The sequence below is a fragment of the Hyla sarda genome, chromosome 4, assembly GCF_029499605.1.
Source record: "Hyla sarda isolate aHylSar1 chromosome 4, aHylSar1.hap1, whole genome shotgun sequence".
NCBI lineage: Eukaryota > Metazoa > Chordata > Amphibia > Anura > Hylidae > Hyla > Hyla sarda.
Genome location: NC_079192.1, coordinates 191050324 through 191076638, shown reverse-complemented (window position 1 = coordinate 191076638; position 26315 = coordinate 191050324). Strand labels below are relative to the sequence as shown.

At 44.0% G+C, this 26315-nt stretch overlaps 1 protein-coding gene and 1 long non-coding RNA gene across 3 annotated transcripts in view; one reads left to right on the top strand and one right to left on the bottom strand.

Moving 5' to 3' along the window:
* ZC3HC1 (zinc finger C3HC-type containing 1) overlaps window positions 1–26315 on the top strand; it is a 63824-nt gene that overhangs the window by 30060 nt on the left and 7449 nt on the right. The gene's annotated exons all lie outside the window — the stretch shown is intronic.
* LOC130368847 (uncharacterized) overlaps window positions 12854–26315 on the bottom strand; it is a 105060-nt gene continuing 91598 nt past the window's right edge. For both annotated transcript variants that reach the window (XR_008892586.1, XR_008892585.1), the window contains exons 2-4: window positions 15352–15408; window positions 14463–14647; window positions 12854–13212 (exon numbers count right to left, since the gene is read on the bottom strand). This is a non-coding gene — a long non-coding RNA (uncharacterized LOC130368847). The remainder of the gene's footprint in view (window positions 13213–14462; window positions 14648–15351; window positions 15409–26315) is intronic.

The following is a 26315-nucleotide window of genomic DNA, read 5'->3' as shown; positions in this document are numbered from 1 at the left end:
TTATCAGATGCCTCTGCAGAATCGGTAAAACTTGCTTCTCGTACTGCTGTTTTGTCCAATACCACTAGGCGTGTACTGTGGTTAAAATCTTGGTCGGGAGACATGACTTCAAAAAGTAAACTCTGCTCCCTTCCTTTTCATGGAAAATTTTTGTTTGGTCCAGATTTGGATTCTATTCTGGAAAAAGCAGCAGACAATAAAAAAGGATTGCCCTTAGATAAGGTCCAACATAAAAAGTCTCCTTTTCGTCTTTTTTCCCAATCAGACCATTCCTTCAGAGGAGGTAAAGGGAAAACAGGACGTTGGTCTTACAGGAAGGGCGGTAGGGGTAGGAATATCTTTACTAACCCCGGTCAGTCCTCTTCCAACCCTAAGCAATGACACCAGGCCAGTGGGAGCAAGGCTTTCCCATTTTGCCCCGGTTTGGGAGTCACTAATTCCCAATCCCTGGGTAGTAGAGATAATATCTCCGGATCGAGTTGTCATCACCTCCCCCTCCAAGGTATGTTGTTACTCAGCAGAGTCAAAAAACAGAAATTGGTTCTCAAGGGTGTTCGGGACCTTCTCTCCCTGGGTGCTATCCAGAAGGTTCCTCTCCTTCAGAGGGGCCTAGGTCATTATTCTTCCCTGTTTTTGGTTTCCAAACCAAACGGGAAGTTCCGTACAATAATAAACCTGAAACCCCTGAACAAATTTGTGGTTTACAAAAAATTAAAGATGGAAACTGTGAAGTCTGCAGTTCAGTTAATAAAGGAGGGGGCGGTGATGGCGACTATCAATCTTCGCGATGCATATTACCACATTCCCATCCATTCAAATTCCCAAAAATATTTGAGATTTGACATCCAGGGGGGGTCCGGGGTCCGCCACTTTCAGTTTGTCTGTCTCCCATTCGGCCTGTCATCTGCGCCTCGAATTTTCACCAAAGTCTTAGCAGAGGTGGTTGCCCTTCTCAGGAAGGAGTCTATTCTAATTATCCCTTATCTAGACGACATACTGATAGTGGCGGACTCAGTTCCTCAACTGGAACTTCATTTACAGAGAGCTATATTTGTTCTCCAGAAGTTGGGTTGGATCCTAAATCTAGACAAATCAGATCTTATTCCCAGTCAGAGGAAAAATGTCCTAGGTACTCTTTTGGATTCAAGGATCCAGACCTCCTTTCTTCCAGATTCCAAAAGGGTATTACTGCAGGCATTAGTCTCCAGGTTTCTAAGCCACCATTTCTGTACAATCAGGACAACACTGTCCACTCTAGGTCATATGACATCATGCATCCAATCAGTAGCTTAGGCTCAGTTCCACTCCAGGCCTCTACAAAAGTGGATCCTAGCCATTTGGGACAAGTCTCAGAAATCTTTAGACAGAAGAGTGATAATTCCCACTCAAGTAAAAACCCATCTAAGATGGTGGACGTTCAAGATGAATTTAAAGAAGGGAGTAAGTTGGTTTCAGTCAAACCAGTTACTCATTACAACGGATGCCAGTGCAGAAGGATGGGGTGCTCACTCAGAGTCTCGAGTAGTCCAAGGGAAATGGGATCCTCAGACATCAAGAAAATCTTCCAACTTCAGAGAGCTACTGGCAATATGGATGACACTCCAGGAGTTAGAGGAGATCTGCAAAAATCGCCATATCCTCATTTACTCGGACAACATGACGGCAGTGGCCTTTATAAGGCGTCAGGGAGGTCCAAGGTACATAGCTCTCCAGTCAATTTCGCATCAAATATTTTCTTGGGCAGAAAACAAGGTGCTTTCTATCTCAGCAGTCCATCTCAAAGGGGTCTGGAACTTGGAGGCGGACTTACTGAGCAGACACATATTAGACCCAGGGGAATGGTCTCTAGCTCCGTGGGCATTCAGGATGATTACGGAGAGATGGGGGGTTCCTCAAATAGATCTGTTTGCAACCAAGAGAAATCACAAGGTGGATCTATTCTATTCCCTAAATCCAAGGGACTCTCCGCTAGCAGTAGATGCATTAGCTCAGAATTGGACATTCAGTATGGGATACGCATTTCCTCCCCTGCCGCTAATATCTTGGGTCCTTCAGAAGCTAATGAACTATCATTGCATTCTAATCCTAGTAGCTCCATACTGGCCAAAGAGGAGCTGGTTCTCTCTATTAAAGACTCTGGCTGTAGAGGATCCCATCGGCCTTCCTCTTCAAAAGGATCTGCTGTCCCAGGGACAATCCTTTCATCGTCAGATCAAAAACCTCAGATTGACAGCATGGATATTGAAAAGTCTATTCTGCTGAAGGAAGGTTTCTCTGAAAAGGTAGTAAATACTCTTCTATCTAGCCGTAAAGATACTACCTCTAGAATCTATACTAAAACCTGGAAGAAATGTATCTCTTGGTGTGGGGATTCTTTTTCTATCAACACTCCGGTGATTCCTAAAATTCTAGACTTCCTTCAGCAGGGATTTGATTTAGGTCTTTCCCCTAGTACCCTCAAAGTACAGGTTTCTGCTCTCAGTGCTCTCTATCATGTAAAATTGGCTGATAACATGTGGATTTCAAGATTTATTAAAGCGTCCAGCAGACTCAGACCTAAGACTTTAAATACAGTTCTAGCGGCTCTTCCTTTGGATCCCTTTGAGCCTCTGGATTCTATTTCTGAAAAATTTTTGACTCTCAAAACTATATTTTTAATCGCCATCACTACAGCTAGGAGAGTAGGTGAAATTCGGGCTCTTTCTATCCGAGTTCTTTCCATCAGAATTTTGGATGACAAAATCATTTTTAAGCTTGATCCTAACTTCCTCCCTAAAGTTGTCTCTACCTTTCATAGATCACATAGATCTACCTTTCATAGATCACAGGATTAAAAGAACTAGTCAGGATGACAATCTGTTTATTCAGTTTGCTGGCCCTAATAGAGGCAAGAAAGCCTCTAGGAGTTCTATAGCCAGATGGATTAAGACCGCAATTTCAGTGGCTTATGTAACCAGAGGAAAAGACCCTCCTAGACAATTGAAGGCCCATTCTACTAGAGCAATTTCCTCATCATGGGTAGAGAGAGCTGGAGCTTCTGTAGAACAGATTTGCAAAGCTGCCACTTGGAAAAACCTTCATACTTTTTCTAGACATTATAGAGTTCACATTTTGTCTTCTGAGGATATGACCTTTGGACGTAAAGTTCTCAGTGCTGTAGTCCCTCCCTAAGAAAATTCTTTGGTATTTCTCATGGGTGCTGTCGTGGAGACGTGGGGGGAAATGGTAAATTATACTCACAAATAATTCCTTTTCTGGAAGTCTCCACGACAGCACCCATACATCCAACCCTTTGATTTTTTATTATAGTGTTTTTTGGTGCACTTTTTTCCTTTCCTTCGGTGTTCTTTATAAATACACTGGTGTGGACAGGAAGGGGTGGGAAATTTAACCTCTCAGTGTTTTTTCCTGTCCCAATCAGGAGGAGGAGATAATCTCATGGGTGCTGTCGTGTAGACTTCCAGAAAAGGAATTATCGGTGAGTATAATTCACCATTTTATAATGTTTCACAAAAGCCATAGGATTTGACCACGTAGCTGACAGATTTGGTCCAACAGAACAAGCGTATCACAGAAAGTATTACATTTCTTATTAAAAAGTAACTTTTACATAGATTACATTAAAATATGTTAATCCTCCAGCACCAGAAAGTGTGCTATAGAGAATACACAAACAGAAGTTACATGGTATACAGTACTTGAGTGATATATGATAAATATTGGGATGAGGGCCGAGCAAATATGACCATAAAATATAACCCAGGTTCACACATTCAAAGCACTGTTCACAATTCCTGCTAGTAAAACGTTATATACTATACATGTTCCAGGCATCTCAACACATTTGCCCCCAAAAAAGCGCATTCATAAGCAATAACGGGGTTCATCAGGGGACAGAATTGCAGGACATAAAGGTAACACTGATATGGCTGCAGGAAAGTATCATCAAAAATCAGCCAGTAGGTATGGTAACCTGGTCCACTATAGGACCCATCTCTCAGATCCTGCTGTTCAGTGGTACTGGAACAGAGAAAGATTTGGTGATTTTGGTGATGAGTGGAGGCTCTTCTCCCTCTGGCAGCCAACAGAACAAAACTTCTTTCTGACCAAGAAGAAGAGATGGCTCTAGTGAAATGAGTGGTGGTGATCTGTGGGGGATCCAAGTTACTGAGCCTGTGGAACAAGTTTGTACACTCAGAAAATCCACCTTCAGAATGAAGGTTTTAAGTTGTTGTTTTTTTTACCCTGTTCTTACCCATGTAGTGGATTAGCAGGTTCTCCTCCTACTGCAAAAACCCCTCCCTGAGGCATCTGTAGTTAGAGAGATGGTCAGTCTAATAGGCTCCATCCCTCACCATGCCCTACCAACCTAGGGAGCGACGGGTATTGGCAGGAAGGATGCCTAAGCTGTCTAGGTGACAATCGCCTGCTGCAGATATTCAGAACCTCTCTCTGTAGGGGTCTTAAATGCCACAGAGCCCATGGAAGGGCTTTTGCTGAGGAAAACAGAAGCCTCAGAAATCTCATCAGAGTTCTTAGGGAGACCTGTTGAGAAGATCTGAAAAAGGGGCTCTTTTCTGTATCCCTCTTCTCTAGAGTAGAATACAGTTTCATAACCTGGGTGTCTTGATAAATCCCATATATTGTCTGAGAGCAGCTGGATATACAGTGGGGATCAAAAGTTTTGGCACCCCAGGTAAAAATTTGTATTAATGTGCATATAGAAGCCAAGGAAAGATGGGAAAATCTCCAAAATAAATCAAATTACAGATTAGACATTCTTATAATATGTTAATAAAAGTTAGATTTTATTTCCATCATTTACACTTTCAAAATAACAGAAAACAAAAAATGGCGTCTGCAAAAGTTTGGGCACCCTGCAGAGTTAATATCTTGTACTGCCCCCTTTGGCAAGTATCACAGCTTGTAAACACTTTTTGTAGCCAGCCAAGTCTTTCAATTCTTGTTTGAGGTATCTTTGCCCATTCTTCCTTACAAAAGTCTTCCAGTTCTTTGAGATTTCTGGGCTGTCTGTCATGCACTGCTCTTTTAAGGTCTATCCATAGATTTTCAATTATGTTGAGGTCAGGAGATTGTGAAGGCCATAGCAAAACCTTCAGTTTACGCCTCTTGAGGTAATCCCCCGTGGATTTCTAGGTGTGGCATCAAGTTAGCATCCACAATTTGCTGAAATTTTATTGAATCCATTTTTCCTTCTACTCGTGAGATGTTCCCTGTGCCACTGGCTGCAATACAACCCCAAAGCATGATAGATCCACTCCCATGCTTAACAGTTGGACAGAGGTTCTTTTCATTAAATTCTGTTCCCCTTCTTCTCCAAACGTACCTTTGCTCATTCCGGCCAAAAAGTTCAATTTTAACCTCGTCGGTCCACAGAACTTGTTTCCAAAATGCATCAGACTTGTCTATATGTTAATTTTCAAAGTTCAAACGCTGATTTTTGTGGTGAGGACGTAGAAGAGGTTTTCTTCTGATGACTCTTCCATGAAGACCATATTTGTACAAGTATCTCTTTATAGTGGAATAGTGTACCACAACTCCAGTGTCTGTCAGATCTTTCTGGAGGGATTGTGCAGTCAAAAAGTGGGTTTTGAATTGTTTTTCTCACAATCCTGCGAGCTGTTCTGTCTGATATTTTTCTTGGTCTTCCAGCTCTTGCTTTAACTTCCACTATTCCTGATGACTACCATTTCTTAATTACATTCCGAACAGAGGATATTGACATCTGAAAATGTTTTGCTATCTTCTTATAGCCTTCTCCAGCTTTGTGAGCGTCAAGTATTTTCAGTTTCAGATTTTTAGACAACTGCTTAGAAGAACCCATGGTGCTGATTGTTGGCGCAGGGTCAGATGAGTCTGGGCATTTAAAACCTTTGAGATTGACCTCACCTGGTCTTCCCAGATGATGATTGAGAACAATCCATGACACTGGCAGGTCTCGGCTTTGCAAAGGGGGCAGTGCATGCTATAAATTCTGCAGGGTGCCCAAACTTTGCAGACGACATTTTTTTGTTTTCTGTTATTTTGAAAGTGTAAATTATGGAAATAAAATCTAACTTTTGTTGACATATTATAATGTCCAATCTGTAATTTGATGCCTTTTGGAGATTTTTCCATCTGTCCTTGGCTTCTTTATGCACATTAATACAAATTTTTACCTGGGGTGCCCAAACTTTTGATCCCCACTGTAGTTCCAACTTCTCCTTGCTGACCATCTAGCCTAGAGATTGAAGCAAAGTGTTATGGTCACGGCAGGTGGTGGATCCTCTGTGCCTGTGTGGATGATAACGTGAGCCGTGCCAGGGAGCGGAGTCTAAGGTGCCGCTGGTTTTCACCAGAGCCCGCCGCAAAGCGGGATGGTCTTGCTGCGGCAGGCGGCACCCAGGTCGCTATCCCCGGCACGACTCATCCACACAGGTAGCTGTGAGGTGGCGAGGCACAGTAGGAGACTGGCAGGATGTGGCAAGATGGCAGTAGGTCAGGGCAGGAACACAGGTGCAGGGTAGGAAGGTAGCAAGGAACAGGTGCACAGAAACAGAGACAGAACTTTCACTATGGCAATAGACAACCAAATATACGGCAGGGAACCAATGGATGAGCTGATTTAAGGACCAGGGTGCAGGTGTAGACATTTGACTAAATGAGCATTGGCCCTATAAGATTGAGAGCTCCAGCACGTGCGCACCCTAGGAGGCGGGGGCACGCGCAATGGGGCTGCGAGGACAGGGAGGTGTGTGACGGGCTGGGATTTGAATGCGGGCATGTCCCACGATGCGAATCCCAGCCCCGCCGGCAGTGGGGACATGACAGAGCACTCATGGCCAGCATGTCTGGCCGGAGCGCGGATGTTACAGTACCCCCCCCCCCAATTTGGTCTCCCACTCTTCTTTGGAACTCAAAAAGTTCCCCACTACATGAGACAAAGGGGTTTCTGGAATGGGCAAAGGCTGCAAGGGACTTGCAGGCTTCTGTCGGGGAGTCTTCCATCTTCTAAGGTGACACAGGTAAGAATGTCCCCAATTCAAGACTTTACATCTGAGTTTAACAGGCACAGAAGATATCACAGGGGGAACAAGACAGTGATCTTGGCAATATTGTCCCTAACAAGTGATTTCACCAGATTTCCAGTCAAGTTGTGGAGAATGACATTGAAGCCAAGGAAGACCAAGAAGAAGCTTCGAAGTACAATGTAGTAGCTCATAGAACTCAATTTTTTCCTTATGCAAATTTCCTACTTCCATGACGAGGGGTTCCATGCAGGGCTCAAGTCCTGCAGGAACTCATGGGAATGGAGTTCCTGCACTTTTTCCACAACAGGAATGCAGTTCCCATTAGCAGGAGTCCTGCAGGACCAGCCCTTAAAGGGTTACTCCGCCCCTAGACATGTTATCCCCTACGCTGCTGGGGACCCCGCGATTTCGGCTGCAGCACCCCAGACATCCGGTGCACGGAGCGAACTTTGCTCCATGCCGGTTGACTGGTGATGCAGGGCAGAGGCTTGTGACGTCACAGTAATGCCCCCTCAATGCAAGTCTATGGAAGGGGAAGTGCCAGTCATCACGCCCCCTCCCATAGACTTGCATTGAGGGGCCATGACGTCATGGATACCCGTTCTTTGGATAGGGTATAAGATGTCTAGTACACCTTTAAGTGGAAATCTAGGGTGAGTTCCCACACTTTTTTTCCCAGGACTTGACCCCTGGTTCCATGCGAAATTGCACCTTACAGTTCAGATTTTGTCCATTAACAGAAGAGATGTAGAAGGGCTTGGCAAGACGAGACACTGGAAGACGGTGTTTATGGACCTGGGAGGCACCAATGAAGTTACCACCGAAAAACCGATGTCCAAGAGAGCAGAAGCGATAAAAGATGACTTGGCAGAGGAAAATACTTGAACCGGGGTGGTCAAGCGAGGAGAGGTAATATTAACATCTAAGGAAGCCACTCCTACTTGTCCAAGTTGACGAACGGGGAGGACGTATAGAACAGTCTTTGAGAAAGTGCTCCGGACTGGCACAATATAGGCACAAATTCTCATTGCATTGATGGGATTTTTGCTAGACTAGGTAATCACCGTGTTTGGGCAGGTTTTTTTTTCCAAAGGAAGTTCTTCCTGCCTTTTGGCAAAACGCACATCTATTCAAGTGGCTAAATGGATATGTTCACTCAGGTTAGTTGGAGAATCTCATGCAGCGAGAGCATCCTTGATTCAAGAGGAAAGTCTTTTTTTAAAGGTATCACACAAGGCCTCGTCATTCCAAGAAAGTTCAGAGGCAAGAGTGTGAAACTGAACCACGTATTTGCCAATGTAGGAGTTCGCTTGGCAGAGGTTCAGTAGAGCCGTCTCGGCAGAGGGGGCTCGCGGGGGTTCCTCAAATGCATTGCGGAATTCTGCAAGGAAGGTTGACAAGTTCAAGAAGACCAGATCTCTACGATCCCAGAGAGGAGTAGCCCAGGCCAAAGCTTTTCCAGACAGTAGACTGAACATGAGTTCAAGATGGATAGAACACAGTGTCACAAAGTCTCTACACAGCTTGGGATCTCCGTCATACTTAGAAGGCAAGGAAAAACAAAGCTTGGTCCCAGGAGAAGTTGCAGACACAGGAGGAGGCTCAGGAACAGGTGACTGCTGCTGTTGTTGCTGCTGAGCGGCAAGTAGCTGTTTCACCATGGCTGAGAGTTGATTCAGCTGTTGTGCTTGAAGAGCTAACTGCTGCAACTGCTGAGCCACGACATTGGAGAGATCCGAGACATCTGGCAAAGGCACCCCAGCGGGATCCATGGCCGGCTCTAACTGTTATGGTCACGGCAGGTGGTCAGATGGTGGATCCTCTGGGCCTGTGTGGATGATGACATGAGCCGTGCCAGGGAGCGGAGTCTAAGGTGCCGCTGGTTCTCACCAGAGCCCGCCGCAAAGCAGGATGGTCTTGCTGCAGCAGGCGGCACCCATGTCGCTACCCCTGGCACAAACTGTCCACACAGGTAGCTGGGAGGTGGCGAGATGGCACAGAAGGAGACTGGCAGGACATGGCAAGATGACAGTAGGTCAGGGCAGGAACACAGGTGTAGGGTAGGAAGGTAGCAAGGAACAGGTACACAGAAACAGAGACACAGAACTTTCACTATGGCAATAGACAACCAAAGATCCGGCAAGGAACCAAGGGAGAAGCTGATATTTAAGGACCAGGGTGCATGTGTAGACACTTGACTTAATGAGCACTGACCCTTTAAGAGGGAGAGCTCCAGCACGTGTGCGCCCTAGGAGGTGAGGGCACGCGCATCGGGGCTGTGAGGACAGGGAGGTGGGTGACGGGCTGGGATTCGCATGTGGGCGCATCCCGCAATGCGAATCCCAGCCCCGCCGGCAGCGGGGACATGACAGAGCGCTTATGGCCAGCATGTCTTGCCCGAGCGCGGATGTTACACAAAGTCAAGGAGACACCTATTTGCTCATGAAGAAGCTCTGTGGATCTGGCTAGAAATAGCCGTTAGTCGTGATAGGGAATAATCCTTCTGCCATGTAGTAGTCTCAACACCGTATCCACCAAGGCCACTACCTTTGTGAAAACAAAGGCGACTGGAGAGATCCCAAAAGAGAATCACCCAAAACTGGAGGTGGTGTAATGCTCTTTTAATGTACAAGGCTATCCGCAGAAATTTAAGTTGAGAGAGACCATGAAGTCTGCTGGATGTAGAATAGTTCTGACCGACTGAATTTTCTCCATCCAAAACTTATTCTTGCACATGAAACGAATGATGTAACCCAAGTTTATAATTGGTCTCCATTTGACCAAGGGAATAGGCACTAGGAAGATAGGGAAATAGCCCCCTAACTCTGTAGGGGGACGGGTTTCACTGCTGCCAGGGCGTTTAGATTTATAAGATCTCCCATGGCTACTTTCCTCTTCAAAGAGGAAATGGATAAAACAAACTTTCGGAAGGAAGGGTGTTCAGATTTAGGGCATAGCTCCTTCTCATGACACTTAAAACCCATTGATCCTTAAAAAAAGATTATTGAAGATTATCTCCTTGTGGCTGACTCTGGGTGTCAGAAGTCCTGGCGTTTAGAGGTGGGTTTAGCGCCCCAAAAAGATCCTCTTAGGGGGGTGCTAGAGCCTCTTCCTCTCCCAAGGAATCGAGGCTGTCTTGATATCTGAGGAGACCTCTCTTCCCTTTGATGCTTCTGAAAAGGTCTTAAGGCTTGAGGAAAAGACTTGCCTTTTTTTATCGGAACGGGCCCCATATAAAGCATCTCGTTGTGGACCGAAAAGTCTTCCGGGGAAGTACTATAAATTACATAAATGATATTTAGAGGGATTTTTTCTTGAACAAGATCAGAGCCAAAACGCAAATCTGGTGGATTTAGAAAGCGAAATTGCTCATAAAGCCAGTTTTTCATAATTAAATATTCCTGAATCCACAATGTCCTGGATCCTTGAAAGACACTTCCTGAGTGCTCTGGTGACCTTAACATAGGCGATTCTCATAGCACCCTGACCTGAAGCAGCAGATTAAAGCCATTCTCTGCAGGCACAATAGTAAGATGTGACAGTCTGACAATATCCATGTACACCTTTGGGGGGGGGGGGGGGGGGAGAGATCCAGGACTGTCCTCTTCTATTGGGAAGAGGGACTTAAAACACTTGGCAACAGATGTTGCTCCACCTAAAAAGCCTTTATCCGTTTGGCAGTCTTCTCCAACTGGAAGAAAGCTCTTCTTGCTGTATCTACTACCTTTGCAGATGAATAGACCTCATCCACTTTTCTCAGGTGGTCCTCCGACATCACTGCAGGAGACGACTGGCCTCGTCTTGCCCTCTTCCTTAGCTTGGCAGCCAATTCCAGAACCAATCTTCCTCTGCACAGGTTTTGATAAATCAAAATGAGTCTGGAGGCCTAGGGCAGCAGGCTAGACAGGTGATAGACAGGCATTTTCTCAGTGCTGTGGAATCGGAGTCGAGGAGTTTGAGTCGGACAAAATTTTGGGTACCTGGAGTCAGAGTCGGCAAACAATGCACCGACTCCGACTCCTACTAAATTTAGATTGGAATTTAAAAAAAAAAGCAAGTTTAAATGTCCCAATTCACAAAAAGTTATAATTAATGACTTCTCTACTGTAAGAAAAAGACCAATGCATGCAGTGCCTCACGTAACTGCAAAACGAACATGTTAAGTGACCGTGAAGAAGCATGCTTTTCATGTGCTTCACTATATGGCACGCAATGCACAATTAGGAGCGGCAATACTTATATTTTCCATAGTGTTGTGTTCTGCTGTTACAGGGAACCCATGGGTAACCTAGCCTCTCACTGATAAGGGATTAAGTAAATATGTTTTTTGCAGGACTAGAGACACTTGTATAAGTGAAGGGAATGGAGGGTCAATAGTTCAAGACTGAAGCTGTAAACCATTGGAAAAACTGCTGCCATTCAGCTAAGGCTATAAAAACTTGAAAACTCCAATTGTTAGCTTAAACTTTAAACATGACTATGGGATTCTACTAGGAAAATCATGTTTTATAATAAATGCCCCTTCCTGGATCCTCCCACTGCCCTATCTTCTGCAGCAGATCAGCACACAAAAAGGAGAAGGCAGCAGCTTCTGCCCAACTACCTCTCTCTGCTAGAAGAGCTTAGAAGAACTTGGTGGAACAGCTTCTTGGACTCAACTGTAAGTGTTTATATATACATTGGCATATTAATACAGAGTAGTCGGGGAGTCGGAGTCGGAAGTACAAAAAAAGTCGGAGTCGGAACATTTATCTACCGACTCCACAGCCCTGCATTTTCTGCAGGTTAGATGTCTTCTCTTAAAGGTCACTTTGCAACCACCAGAATCAAATAATCATATCTGGAAGGAAAAAAATATATTGAATTGGAAAAGTCAAACAGAAGAAGGAAGAGGGAGCAACTGCTTGCCTTGATGCAGAAACACAAGAAAAGCAACACATTACTAGTACAGCACATGACAGAATGTAGCGTGCTGCTCACAGGGACGGAATATAGTGAAGCAGCAAGAATCTCCTCCCAGTGAGCCCTTAAATAGGAAGAGGGAAACAACTCACAAAAAAAGTAGAGGGTGGTAGAGAGGTAAGAGGGACTAAAAGCAAAAAGTTTAATTAGGAAACTCAGACATAAAGGGGGAAACTAAAAAAAAAGCAGAGAAGATTAGCATCACTACTAATAGAGCTAGGCTCTAAAGTTATTGTAAATTTCTTACCGCTAGCCGGAAGCGTGAACCATGTCACTTCCGCTCTCCAGTACACAGAAAAGATACCAGAGTAAGGCACGTGGGAGCAATTCAGCACTGCTCTTTTTTATGTTCCTGTGACTAAACAGAAAAACAGAAACATGTGATGAATAGGTGTACATAGCCTTATATATATTTTGTACCTAATTAGTCTTTGGCAAGCTGCCACTTGTAAGCTATTTTATTAAGGCAGAGCCTGTTTGACAGGAACTTTATTATGACTGTTTAGTTCCAGAACAGCTGGTTTTGTGTTATTACTGATTAATACCTTCAACATGACAGATATGTTGTTAATTTTATCTGCACAGAGATTATGTAGGAAGTTATAGTGGAGTAAAAGTTATGCAGGGAGTGTTCAAACCAGTTAGGGAGGGGAGATCAGCTGGTAATAGTAAAGGTGTATACTAGTCACATTGGACATATTTGGTTGACTAATTTAGGAGTGTGAAAATCTTTACCTCTAGTAAGAAACATTACAATGAATTTATATATCTTTTTAAACTGCTTAAATTAAAATGTGACAAACGATACTGTGAAAAAATATGGCTTAAAATAGAAAGAACAGGCGGCAGCTGACCGAAGTTGTAGCAGTCAAGCTGATTTATTACAGCAACCGTGGGGTACAAAAATGGTGCCGGGTGCAGACTGACACAATCAAGCTATGTCTTTTTCGCACAGAATGTGCTTCTTTCGGCTCATACAAATGACGTAAAAACACACTCTTATATGCAACCAACAACTGACATCACCAACTACGCCGCTGGCTTCTCCGCCCAAAATCTTCAGGTGACGTCTTCATTACAATAACATGAATCAAGTGCTCTGTTGCCATGGATACGGGCTGGACACGACACCGGTGCAGTGTGGCAAACATGGTCAGCTGACCCGTCGTGGCTTCCCCTCGTCTCCACAGCAACCCGGCCTCACAGGACCACATCGGCACTAAGAAAAGAAGGTGCAAAACAAGGGAGGGTAAATACAGCAATACTTTTGAGTTTAATACAACATTAAAAACAACAGGATACTAATTTACAGAAACATACTCATGTCTGTCTTTTCATTCAAACCGGCCGAGCCCATGGCTCCCATTCTAGGATCCATCTAGTCTTGCACTGCAGGAGGAGTTCCAGAACCGAAAACAAGTTCCCTGACATGTTGGATAGGTCTAGGGCATCCCAGTCCTGTGGTGATAGATTTAAGATGTTCCCTTATCCTAACATATAAATTCCAGATTGTCTTCCCTATATAGAAGTAGGTAATAGCATAAACCACAAATTTAGATTTGCAAGTTATAAACCCCCCCCCCCCAGCCTAATATTTTTTGCTTTTGAATTGTGAGGGCATTGGTGACAGTGCTTACATTTAAAGTTACCTTGAGGTCTCCCTCCGGTCAGCCATGTATGAACTGTACCCTTGAACTGATTATGGCCTAACAAACTTCCCAAGGTTTTGTTTCTTCTGTATGAAAATGGTTTATTGACAGCAATATCACTCAAGTCACGATCCCCCTCAATAAGGTGCCAGTGACGTCTGACCACTTACTGAATTACCTGGTTCATAGAACTATGTCTAAAAGAAAACACAAACCTATTACCACCTCCTTTTGAGTTTTCCATGAGATCTTACATCTTAACAATTTTGGGGCATTTTAACAATTTTGTGGAGTACTTTCGTGGAGTACATTTTGAAAGTTACCATCCCCCTCACGTCATGAAATCTATCCCTTTTAGTCAAGTTCTCTGGCTTAGAAGGTTAAACAGCACTGAGGAATCCTTTGAGAAAAAGGCACTTGAACTGACCAAAAGATTAAGTAGGGAGTATCCCTCAGATTATTGATGTGCATTGGTCAGAGCAAGGAGCCTGAGTGCCCAAGATGTAAGATCTCATGTAAAACCCAAAGGAGGTGGTAATAGGTTTGTGTTTCTTTTAGACATAGTTCTATGAACCATGTAATTCAGTCAGCGGTAAGACGTCACTGGCACCTTATTGAGGGGGATCGTGACTTGAGGGATATTGCTGTCAATAAACCTTTGTTTTCATACAGAAGAAACAAAACCTTGGGTAGTTTGTTAGGCCCTAATCAGTTTAAACACATAAAGGGAAGAAAAAAGAGATGGAGAGGACAGTGCCTTGTGTAATTTCGTGTGTTTTTTTTTGGACCCACAACACCCCCGGGTGGGATATATGCTCACCTGGGGGTAAGCCTTGGTATAGGCCTATCACCCCTCATTGTGGGGTCAGACAATCGATCTCGGGCTGCAGCCTGCAGAATCTGGCCGAACACTAAACCGGAGGTTGGCAAGAGGATGAGGAGATAATGGAGAAAAATGGTGATCTGCGGTGGCACTGCCTTGTTAGAGACCAATTAGATTCCAGTCTGGTTAAAAACAAAGTATTAACATTTATTAGTTCATACATATGGTGGACAGACATGTAAGACACATTTCAGGGGTAAGTTCCCTTTTTTTTTTAAATTGCAAAACAGAGATTTCTAAACCTTTACAGCACTGTTGGTTTTAATTAACTGAAAAGGGTGCCAAAACCAGGGGTCAGAGGCCGCTTTTTTTTAAACAATTCTATATAGTTAAAACATGTGTTTAAAAATGAAATTAAACATATGTTAGCAGACATAAAATGGCATTCACGATTAATAAAATATACTATGTGGATCTCGTCTATGATGGGATCGCTCATGGAGCGGGGTTTTACAGTTTCGTATTATGGGCCAGACTTGGGGCTGTTTTCCTACCAAGTTCTCAACAGCCGTGAAGTCATTTTCTATATGGGCGGTCAGGGCCGGGATCTTCATGTTTATATAGTCACGTGTTCTGGTTGGCAGCCAATCCGTGGTGCCCGGTATGATGTGAGTGAGCAGCCAATCATAGTGGTACCGACTTGGATGATATATAATAACAGTGATCTTCGCACTGTATCATTGATGTATTTTTTCAACCAATCGGATGCCTGCCGAGGTTGAAGGCGTCAGCCGATTTATTTTAAAAAAGTCACATTCAGAAAAAAAAACATGTCCCTGAAGAACAACCTGACTCCCAGTTAATTGAGGAATATCAAAAAACCTACCTTCATGAGCAAGGCTGTCACAGTATCCTTCCGGTACTGCACTCCAAATTGCAAATGCTGCCAAAATATAAAAAAATCAGTGCAAGGGGTTCACATAAAAAACAACAGGTGAAACATTTAAAATTAAATCCCTTTTGTCATGTAAATCGAACTATGTTATATACCTACTGGAATGTCCTTTCAGAACTCAATACGTTGGACACACCACCCAAATGCTGTGTACCAGACTCAACAAACATAGCTCTAATGTCAAAAACTGCTATCATTTACATAGTGTATCCCGTCATGCTGCGCTGAAACATGACTGCAATTTCTCCAACTTTTCTGTAGTGCCGATTGAGAACATCCCGCCTACCAGTCATAGGCAATACACACAATTATGTAGAAGAGAGAATTTTTGGATATTTAAGCTCAAAACTTTACTACCACTGGGCTTAAATGAATGTATTGAACACACAGTTTAAACCCAATCGTATCTGAGTCCCTTTCCAACATCAATGTATTCCACCAATGCGATCACACATATGAATAATTCCCTAGTTTCCCACTCTGGAGAATACAAGATTAGGTCCGCGTCAGCCCATGCATCATTTTAAAACTCCCTCCTACCTCCAGTATCAGAGAGGCATCACTCTGATTGGCTACCATTCAGTTTCCAAGATGAATCTGACTGGTCGCTACATCTACAAGTTCAGATGTAACACTACTACTACATAAAAAAAAAATCAGCTTAAACCTGATTGGCTGAATAGCTCCTTTTTTGAATAAATCGTCTGGCACCTTCAACATTGGCAGGCATCCTATTGGTTGAAAAAAATACATCAATGAGGCATCGCGAAGATCACTGTTATTATATATCATCCAAGTCGGCACCACTATGATTGGCTGCCCACTTTCTTCCCTTTTCAGTTATTTACATCCAACAGTACTGTAAAGGTTAAGACATCTCTGTTTTGCAATTGAAAAAGTGGGAACTTACGCCCGAAACACGTCTTACATGTCTGTCCACCATATGTATGCACTAATAGAGGTAAATACTTTGTTTTCAACCGGACTGGATTCTAATTGGTTTCTAACAAGGCAGCGCCACCGCAGATCACCATTTTTCCCCATTATCTCCTAATCAGTTCAAGGGTACAGTTGATACATGGCTGACCGGAGGGAGACCTCAAGGTAACTAAGTGTAGGCAGTGTCACCAATGCCCTCACAATTCGGAAGCAAAAATTATTAGGCATGGGGGGGGGGGGTTACTTGGCAGGTGGGGGATTTTATAACTTGCAAATCTAAATTTGTGGTTTATGCTATTACTTGCGAGTGTGGCCGCTTCTATATAGGGAACACGATCCGGAATTTAAATGTTAGGATAAGAGAACATCTTAAATCTATCACCATAGGAGTGGGATGCCCTAGACTTATCCAACATGTCAGGGAAGATCACAACAGTGAGTTATCGGTCCTTAAATTTGCGGGTCTGGAATTTGTCAATTGATGGGGTAGGCAGTTAGACCGTGATGGTAGGAAATGTCGGCGCTGGATGAAGGAACCAGGAGGAGTACAGCATAAAATCAAGGCAGGTTTATTGGATGCAACGCGTTTTGCTGCGCATGCGCTGCGAAACGCGTTGCATCCAATAAACCTGCCTTGATTTTATGCTGTACTCCTCCTGGTTCCTTAATCCAGCGCCGACATTTCCTACCATCACGGTCTAACTGCCTATCCATCGTTTCCAAGGAAGGCTGCGGATGAGGACACATATACTTTCAGGCGCTTCCCATTGTTGTGTGTGTGTGTGCACACAACCAACTCTGGTAAGCGGCGTGGGATAGATCTACTCCCCCTCCCTATGGGCCTGACCTGCTGATCCCGCACATGGAGCGCCTTCTGTTTTCCTTTTAGATTAATTGATGGGGTAGACAGGGATAAACTCCTCCTGCTGTGCGAGACTAGATGGATTCTGAGAATGGGAGCCAGGGGCTCAGCAGGTTTGAATGAAAAGACAGACATGAGTTTGTTTCTATAAGTTAGTATCCTGTTGTTTTTAATGTTATTTAAACTCACAAGTATCACTGTATTTACTCTCTCTAGTTTTGCACCTTCTTTTCTTAGTGCCGATGTGGTCCTGTGAGGCCGGGTTGCTGTGGAGACGAGGGGAAGCCACGACAGGTCAGCTGACGGGCTGTGCCGTACTGCGCCGGAGTCGCGTCCAGCCTGTATCCACGGCAACAGAGCACTTGATTCATGTTATTGTAATGAAGACGTCACCTGAAGATTTTGGGCGGAGAAGCCAAGGGTGTAATGTCTGCCCTCCTTCAGCTGACGTCAGTTGTTGGTTGCATATAAGAGAGTGTGTTTACGTCATTCGTATGAGCCGGAAGAAGCACATTTTGTGTGAAACGGACGTTGCTCGTTTGTGTTGGTCTGCACCCTGCACCATTTTTGTACCCCACGGTTGCTGTAATAAATCAGCTTGATTGCTACAACTTCGGTGAGCTGCCGCCTGTTCTTTCTACTTGAAGCCATATTGCAGGTAATCTTTTATTGCTGCTGTGCACCATCAGAATTCTAGTGACAGTGAGTGACTGTGCCGTGATTTTAAGGCTGGAGGGAAAAGGGAGCTCTGAAGTAGCAGCAGTGCCAGCTGCTTTCTACTAGTTTATGATACTGTAAAAAAAAGCTTCATAAAAGAACTTTAAAGGGCTTTACTTAACCCCTTAAAATAGAGAACTCCAGAATATAAAAATTGTCCCCCATACTGCCGGCAGTAAAAAAAAATTAAGATATACATACCTTCCTTCGCTCCCCCGGGGCCTCCGGAAACCGGTTCCAGTCACTGCCGCGATCCTCTTCCTGGTTGCTGGTGGTCGGCGAGTCATACTGTGTTCAGCCAATCACTGGCCGCAGTGAAGTCCCGGCTCGGCCGGTGATAGGCTTAGCGGCAGAGTGACGTTTTCGGCCCCGACAGCAGGTGCTGGTGTAGTGAAGAATTTTGTGTCTTGAAGTGTTCTCACACTGCCGCTCAGCCTATCGCCAGCCGAGTCGGGACTTCACTGCGGCCGGTGATTGGCTGAGCGCAGTATGACTCGCCAACCACCAGCAACTAGGAAGAGGATCGCTGAGGAGACCGGAGCCGGTTACCGGAGGCCCCGGAGGAGAGAAGAAGGTATGTACATCTTTATTTTTTTTACTGCTGGCAGTATGGGGGACAATTTTTATATTCTGGAGTTTTCCTTTAAGGATGCCGGGCGTATCAATACGCTCCCGTTTCATAGTCCTTAAGGACTGAGGGCGTATGGGTACGCACGTGGAAATTCCAGTCTTCCACGGGGACCGGACCGGGGTGACTGTTGATATCTATCAGCAGGCACCCCGTGCAAACCCCTGGGGGTCCTGAGACCCCCCATGTCAGACCAGCGATTTGCAGTGATTCCGGGTCAATCGGGTCTCTGGTGACCCGGAAAAAAAGGGTGAATGGGGCTGTCCCTTACCCAGCAGGAGTGAGGTGGCACGGGTGCCGCCTCACGATCACGTGATTGATCGGTCGGAACGACCATCCAATCACGACCCTGCTGGGCGGTGATGGGGACGGCGATCATGGCAGGAAATCGGGGCTGGCGGGGGTCTCCTACCTTGCCCTGGTCCGGCATGCTGGGAGTTTTGCAACAGCTGGAGACACCCCGTTTGGGAAACACTGCCGTAAGGTATTCAAATCGCCAATTTAGGCCTCAAATGCACATGACGCTCTCTCGCTTTGGAGCCCTGTCGTATTTCAAGGAAACAGTTTAGGGCCACAGGTAAAGTTGGGGTCTACACCAGCATGTTAGTGTAAAAAAAAAATTTACACTAACATGCTGGTGTTGCCCCATACTTTTAATTTTCACAAGCGGTAAAAGAAAAAAAGAACCCCAAAATTTGTAACGCAATTTCTCCTGAGTACAGAACTACCCCATATGTAGGCGCACAACATGGCTCAGAAGTGAGAGTTTGCCATGTACATTTGAGGTCTAAATTGGAGATTTGCACCGGGATGGCTGATTTTACAGCGTTCTGACATAAACGCAAAACAATAAATACCCAGATGTAACCCCATTTTGGAAACTACACCCCTCACGGAATTTAACAAGGGGTATAGTGAGCCTTAACAACAAAATAACCCCAAGGGGTTAATAAAGACCTCTATATTGCATATGTCACACAAATAGTAAAACTTAACTTTTAATGTGAGCAATTAAATATAAAGTGAGGAACAAAAAGTATTAAAAACACAGCTCCACTGTTGTCATGGACATCTATAAGTGTGCCTAAAGGTCGTCTATTGGACCAAGCACTCTATTGGGACAATAAGTTTGGACTCATTAGGTCTCAAATCTCAGATTTATACATCTAGTCCTGAGATTAACAACTCTGATGTTGTTTGGAAATGCTCCCCAATGGGGAGATGACTATAACCTATATTATTAGGCCACTTATGTATTTGGCACTAAACCGGTATTGCCCCCACAGGGAATGTGTAAGATGTCCCAACACTTAGCTCCTACCACCTACTGTGCACCGCATGGTGTGGGCTATATAGAGCTAGACCTTATTAATTTACTAGAGTGCTACATTAGAGTCCAGTGGAGTTGCTAGTTAAAATACAGGTCAGTCACACCCCGACATGTTTCGCCACTTATGTGGCTTCATCAAGGAGGCAACTGACAGCTGTCAGTTGTCTCCTTGATTGATTTTTTACCAAAAAAGGAAGCAAAAAACGATGAAAATTTACCATTGTGTTAAAGTAGAATATGTCACGAAAAAACATTCTCGGAATCAGAATAATTGATAAAAGCATCCCAGAGTTATTAATGCATAAAGTGACAGTGGTCAGAATTGCAAAAAAGGGTTCAGTCATTAACTGGTTAACGACCTAGGACATGTATACTCGTCCAATGGCCGCTAAGCGGGTCTGACGCGGTCCCGGCTCTCGCATTGATTAAGCCTGGCAGGACCAGGCTTTATCAATGGAGTACAGATCACACATAGAAACGAAGAAAGGATGGATCCAGCTCACCGATGGAATATAGTTAAAACATAACTTTTACTGTTCCGGACTAAAACATGTAAACCAAAAAGTGCAAAGGGCGTTAAAAGCAACTCACCGACGCGTTTCGGACTCTACATGAGTCCATAATCATGTAGAGTCCGAAACACGTTGGCGAGTTGCTTTTAACGCACTGTCACCCCCTTTGCACTTTTTGGTTTACATGTTTTAGTCCGGAACAGTAAAAGTTATGTTTTAACTATATTCCATCCGTGAGCTGGATCCATCCTTTCTTCGTTTCTATTTGTACATACGGAATACGGCCCGCTGTGTCCGTTCTCCCGTTATCTACAGACCTGCTGATTATCTACACCTCAATCTGAATGCTGTCCTAGGGGTGGTGAGCTGAGAACACAATTTTTTCATATTTTTCTTCTATTGCAGATCACACAGATCAATGTGATTCTATGGAAACACATTGATCTGTATGAGGAATCAAATTATTCCTCCTAAAAGTCCCCTAAGGGGACTGATAAAGTGTAAAAACAAAGTTTAATAAAAGTAAAAAAAAACACACATTAACACCCCCATTTTCCAAAATTCCATATAAAAAATATAACATTATAAAAATAAACATATATGTGGTATCACCGCATGCGTAAATGTCCGAACTATAAAAATATATCATAAATTAAACCGCACGGTCAATGGCGTACGCGCTAAAAAATTCCTAAGTCCAAAATAAGGTATTTTTGGTCACTTTTTATACCATAAAAAAATTTATAAAAAGCGATCAAAAAGTCTGATAAAAACAAAAATTTTACTGATTAAAGATTCAGATTACGGTGCAAAATATGAGCCCTCATACCACCCCGGATGCAGAAAAATAAAAAAGTTATAGGGGTCAGAAGAGGACAATTTTAAATGTATTAATTTTCGTGCATGTAGTTATGATTTTTTTCAAAAGTATGACAAAATCTAACATATATAAGTAGGGTATAATTTTAACCGTATGGACCTACAGAATAAAGATAAGGTGTCATTTTTACCGAAAAATGTACTGCGTAGAAACGGAAGCCCCCAAATTAAAAAATGTTTGTTTTTTCTTCAATTTTGGCGCACAATTATTATTTTTTCCCGTTTCGCCGTAGATTTTTGGGTAAAATCACTGATGTTGTTACAAAGTAGAATTGGTGGTGCAAAAAATAAGCCATCATATGGATTTTTAGGTGCAAAATTGAAAGAGTTATGATTTGTAAAATGTAAGGAGGAAAAAACTAAAGTGCAAAAACAGAAGAACGCTTGGTCCTTAAGGGGTTAAAGTGTACTTGTCGTCCACAAAAACTTTTTATATAACGTAGATAATACAATTATATGTAATTTGTGGCATACATTGGTTAAAAAATGTGTATATTTATGGGTGAAAAATTGTTGTCCCTGCAGCAATTGCCTGTGAGGAGTCCAAATACAGATAGTGAGGGCAGGACAAGCAGGGCTCTGTGCAGGCTCCTGGCTTGTCAATCATCCTCATGTGTGAGCCCGTAGCATGTCATAGAGCCTCACAGCACAATGCCCTACTTGTCCACCCTCACTTCCTGTATTTGGACTCCACATAGAGATGTCAGAACCCATGGGGTTAAACGGTTCTGACAGCTCTCTCTGTTTTGTTTTGGGCTACGCCCAGCTGTCTGGACTGGTCAGCTGACCTTTCTGTGAGCACCTGGTCTGGGCCTATATAAGCTGGCAGTCTACTTCCAATCCTTTCCTGCTAAGAGTTCTGTGTACTCCTAGCTAGCATTTATATATTATCTTTTATATCTGGCATTTTGACTTATTGGCTCCGCTCTCTGACTCTTCTCCTGGCTTTGGCTTATCTGTAACCTCTTGGTATCAACTCGGACTGTTTATTTGTTTTTCTGTTAGTCTGAGTTATTCCAATCTTGTCCCAACCTCCATCTGCATTATAGTTTATTATTTTGACTGGACTTCCCTCCCTTATTGTAAGTAGGGACCGTCACTGTGGCTACGGACCCACTACCTAGGGCGGGTATGTAAGTAGGCAGGGATAGGAGGAGTGGGCGAGAATAGTGTGCACTCCTTCCCTGCCCAGATGTGACAAGAGACACACAGGCAATAGCTGCAGGGATAAAAATATGCATATTTTTTAACCAATGTATATTACAAATATACATATAATGGTATTATCTACGTTATATAAAAAGTTTTTGTTGATGACAGGTACACTTTAAAAACAGTAGCTATGTAGATGGTACAAATCTTTTTTACAGTGACTGATGCCTGAGACGAGTAAATTTTTTACGTTAATTTGTTTTCCCTTAGTCCTAACAGCAGCACAAGTGGGGTGATCTGCCCCTGTGAAGCTGGCAGGACGGTGTAATTTTTAATTCCGTCCAAGTAATTAAACATTGAATTAACCCCCCATATAAGGCCTACATACAAGTCAACAAATTAAACAAAGGGCGGGAAATTTGTGTGCTGCTGTTAGGACTAAGGGAAAACAAATTTACGTTAAAAATTAACGCTTCCCTTACATCCTAACCAGCAGCACAAGTGGTGACTTAGCAAGTAACAAAACAAATAGGGAGGGACTATGGAAGAGCGGCACTTAGGATGGATTGCCCAAAGGCCAACTCTTCCGAACATTTGGCATTAACCCTGTAATGACTAATAAAGGTATTATGGGTGCCCCAGGAGGCAACAGCACAGATTTGTTCTAAAGGAACAGATTTTCTCTCAGCAAAAGAGGTAGACACTGCCCAGGTAGAATGGGCAGTGACAAAGGCAGGAGGAGTCAACTCCTGGGCTACAAAAGCCTCCCGGATTGCCTCTTTAATCCATCTAGAGGGTTTAGAGGCTTTCAGACCTTTGTTCTTCCCTGAAAAAGAAACAAGAAGGTGTTCAGATCTTCTGAATACTCCAGTTCTTGAGATGTAGATTCTGAGAATTCATGAAATGTCCAGAGCATGATCTGCAACTTCCTCGGGAGAGGATGGATTAGGACACAGAACTGAAAGGGATATGACTTGATTGGTTTTGGATAAAGTCGGGACCTTAGGAACAAAGGTAGGCAAATATCTCAACAGGACTCTGTCCTGGAGAAAGAGTGTATAAGGTTCCAAAGCCGAGAGGGCCTGAAGCTCACCAATCCTCTTGGCTGAGGTTATGGCCAATAAGAAGATGACTTTAAGGGATAAATATCTAAAGTCGACTTCTTCCAGAGGTTCAAAAGGGGGAGAGCATAACCCCTTAAGAACAGTAGACAAATCCCATTTGGGAATAGGTCTGAGAACTCTAGGTTTAAGTCTTTCAGCTCCCCTGAGGAATCTTCTAATTAGGGGTTCTTGTGACAAAGATCTGCCTAGGAAGGCAGAGAGTGCTGAAACTTGAACCTTTAAAGTGGATGGGCTAATAAACTGTAGTATTGCAGAAAGAGGAGGATCTGAGGTTACTACCTCTTTCGTAGCACACCATTGAAGGAAAATCCGCTTTATCCTGAAATAAACCTTGTTTGTAGTCTCTGCTCTTGAGTGTGCAATGGTTCTCAAGATCTCCGCAGGAAGCCCACTACCTAGTAGGGTCCTGTCAATCTCCAGGCTGTTAGATTGAGTCTCCTCTGAACTAGGCAGGAGCCTCTGTTGTGATACACAAGGTTCTGCATGGGGGGAAGCCTCCAATAACACCCCTGACTCATCCTCATGAGCTGGGTGAAACAAGACCTCTTGGGCCAGAATGGTATGATGGCAATCACTGGGGTCTGGTCTTGCCTAACTTTCATCAATACCTTCGGTATCATGGAAAGTGGAGGGAATATGTAGGCCAGCCTGAACCTCCATGGAATGGACAGAGCATCTATTGCCACTGGGTTGTCCTCTTTGTAGAGAGCAAAACCTGTTCACCTTGGCATTCAGACGAGTTGCCATGAGATCTATCTTTGGCATACCCCACCTTTAGAGTTATCTTCTTGAAGATATCTTCGTTCAGGGACCATTCGTCTTGGACTGGAAGGCCACGACTTAGACGATCTGCCACTATGTTGAGATCCTCCTTGATGTGGACTTCAGAAAGGTGGGTTAGATTGAGCTCTGCCCAAGAGAGAATTAGTCCGGTCTCCTTGAGGAGCACTTGGGACTTTGTGCCACCCTGTCTGTTGATGTAAGCCACCACAGTGGTGTTGTCTGACCGAACTCTTATCGCTTTCCCTAGAATAAGGGGTGCAAAGTGGAGGAGAGCTAGACAAACTGCTCTCAGCTCTCTCATGTTGGAGGAGAGTAGTCTCTCCTGAGGGGTCCAAGTACCCTTTACCGGATTCTCATCCAGAGGCATCCGTGGTAAAGGTGACCCAACGAGGTTGAATCAAGGACTTCCCATCTGTCAAATCCCTCCACCATTTGAGGGATGCCCGGACTTTGGGAGACAGGGTGCAATTTCTGTCCAAACCCTTGGGGTTGTGGTTCCAGATGGTCAAGACCTGATCTTGAAGTGGTCGGAGATGCCATAGCATGACCCAACATCTTCATCAGAGTTCTGATGGATATCTTGCGAGGGACCGTCAGAAACTCGGCGGCTCTTATGACTCGTTCTCTTCTTTCTGTAGTAAGGGACAAAGTCATCTGAGAAGAATTGAGAAGGAAACCCAGAAACTTCCTGAAGCTGGAAGGGATGATTTCGGACTTTTCCCAATTTATAATCCAACCCAGGCGCTGGGGAAAATTTAGAGCCAGATGAAGATGACATTGTAGCACATCTAGAGTAGCGGGTTTTAGAAGTCAGTCGTCTAGGTAAGGAATGATCTCTAGACCTCTTAGTCTGAGGGCGGAGACTACCGGAGCCACCACCTTCGTGAAGGTGTGGGGAGCGGAAGTGATGCCAATGGGCAGAACGGCAAACTGGAGATGCCTTACCATACCTTTTTATGGAGACAACAATCCTGAAGAACTTTCTGTGAGCAGGAAATATAAGGACATGAAGGTAAGCATCCTTCAAGTCGATGGTAACCATAAGATCTTGAGGGTCCAGAATGCTGATGACTGAGCGAATGGTTTCCATCCTGAACCGTCCTTTCTTTATAAAGCGGTTTAGATAGCGAAGATCTATGATCATACAGCAGTCGCCCGACGGTTTCGGCACCAGAAAGATCGGGGAATACACCCCTTAACCCATTTTTATCGGGGGTAACTTCCTCCAAAGCGTGCTTTCCTATGTACTTGAGGACAGAGTCCTCTAGAATAGCCTGCTTTGGCTGAGGAAGTATTTTTGTTAACACAAATTTCCTTGGAGGAGGGGACATGAACTCTATTTTGTACCCTGACTAGATAACGTCCAGTACCCAAGGATCTTGGATTTCTTTCATCCAAGTTAACAGAAATGACCTCCTACGGGAGGGGGATTGGTAGATAACGGGGCAGATTTATCAAAGCTGTCCCGCATCAATATAGACCAAACTACAGAGGGTTAGGCTGGTCTATTGTGCGCCTAATTTATCAAAAGGCGCATGATAAATTCTTGATAAATTCTGTGCACAGACTTCGGGATCTATGCTTTAGACTGTATTTAAACCTGCTCCAGCATGGTCTGACATTTCGGCGTACTTTCAGTTGATGCAACTTGTTGCTGAAAAGTCGCTTTTGATAAATTCAGCACCAGTGCATTTTTCTGCCTAAAATAGACTAGAATGCATCATGTTCTAAAAATCCTCTAAAGCAAAAGTCGCAGAAAAATCGCACATATTAAGACTGTGACTTTCTGTACGACAAATTTAGACGGAAAAAAACTGTCTAAATCCTTAGATAAATATACCCCCAACCTCTCTACCTGACAACTTAGAAGGGAAGGGAGAGGGAAAATGTTGGTGGACCTTAGAGGAGAGTCATAGCTTGGCTTTACGATCTTTCCCAACGGCCACGACTTCCCCCCCGCTTCTGGTTG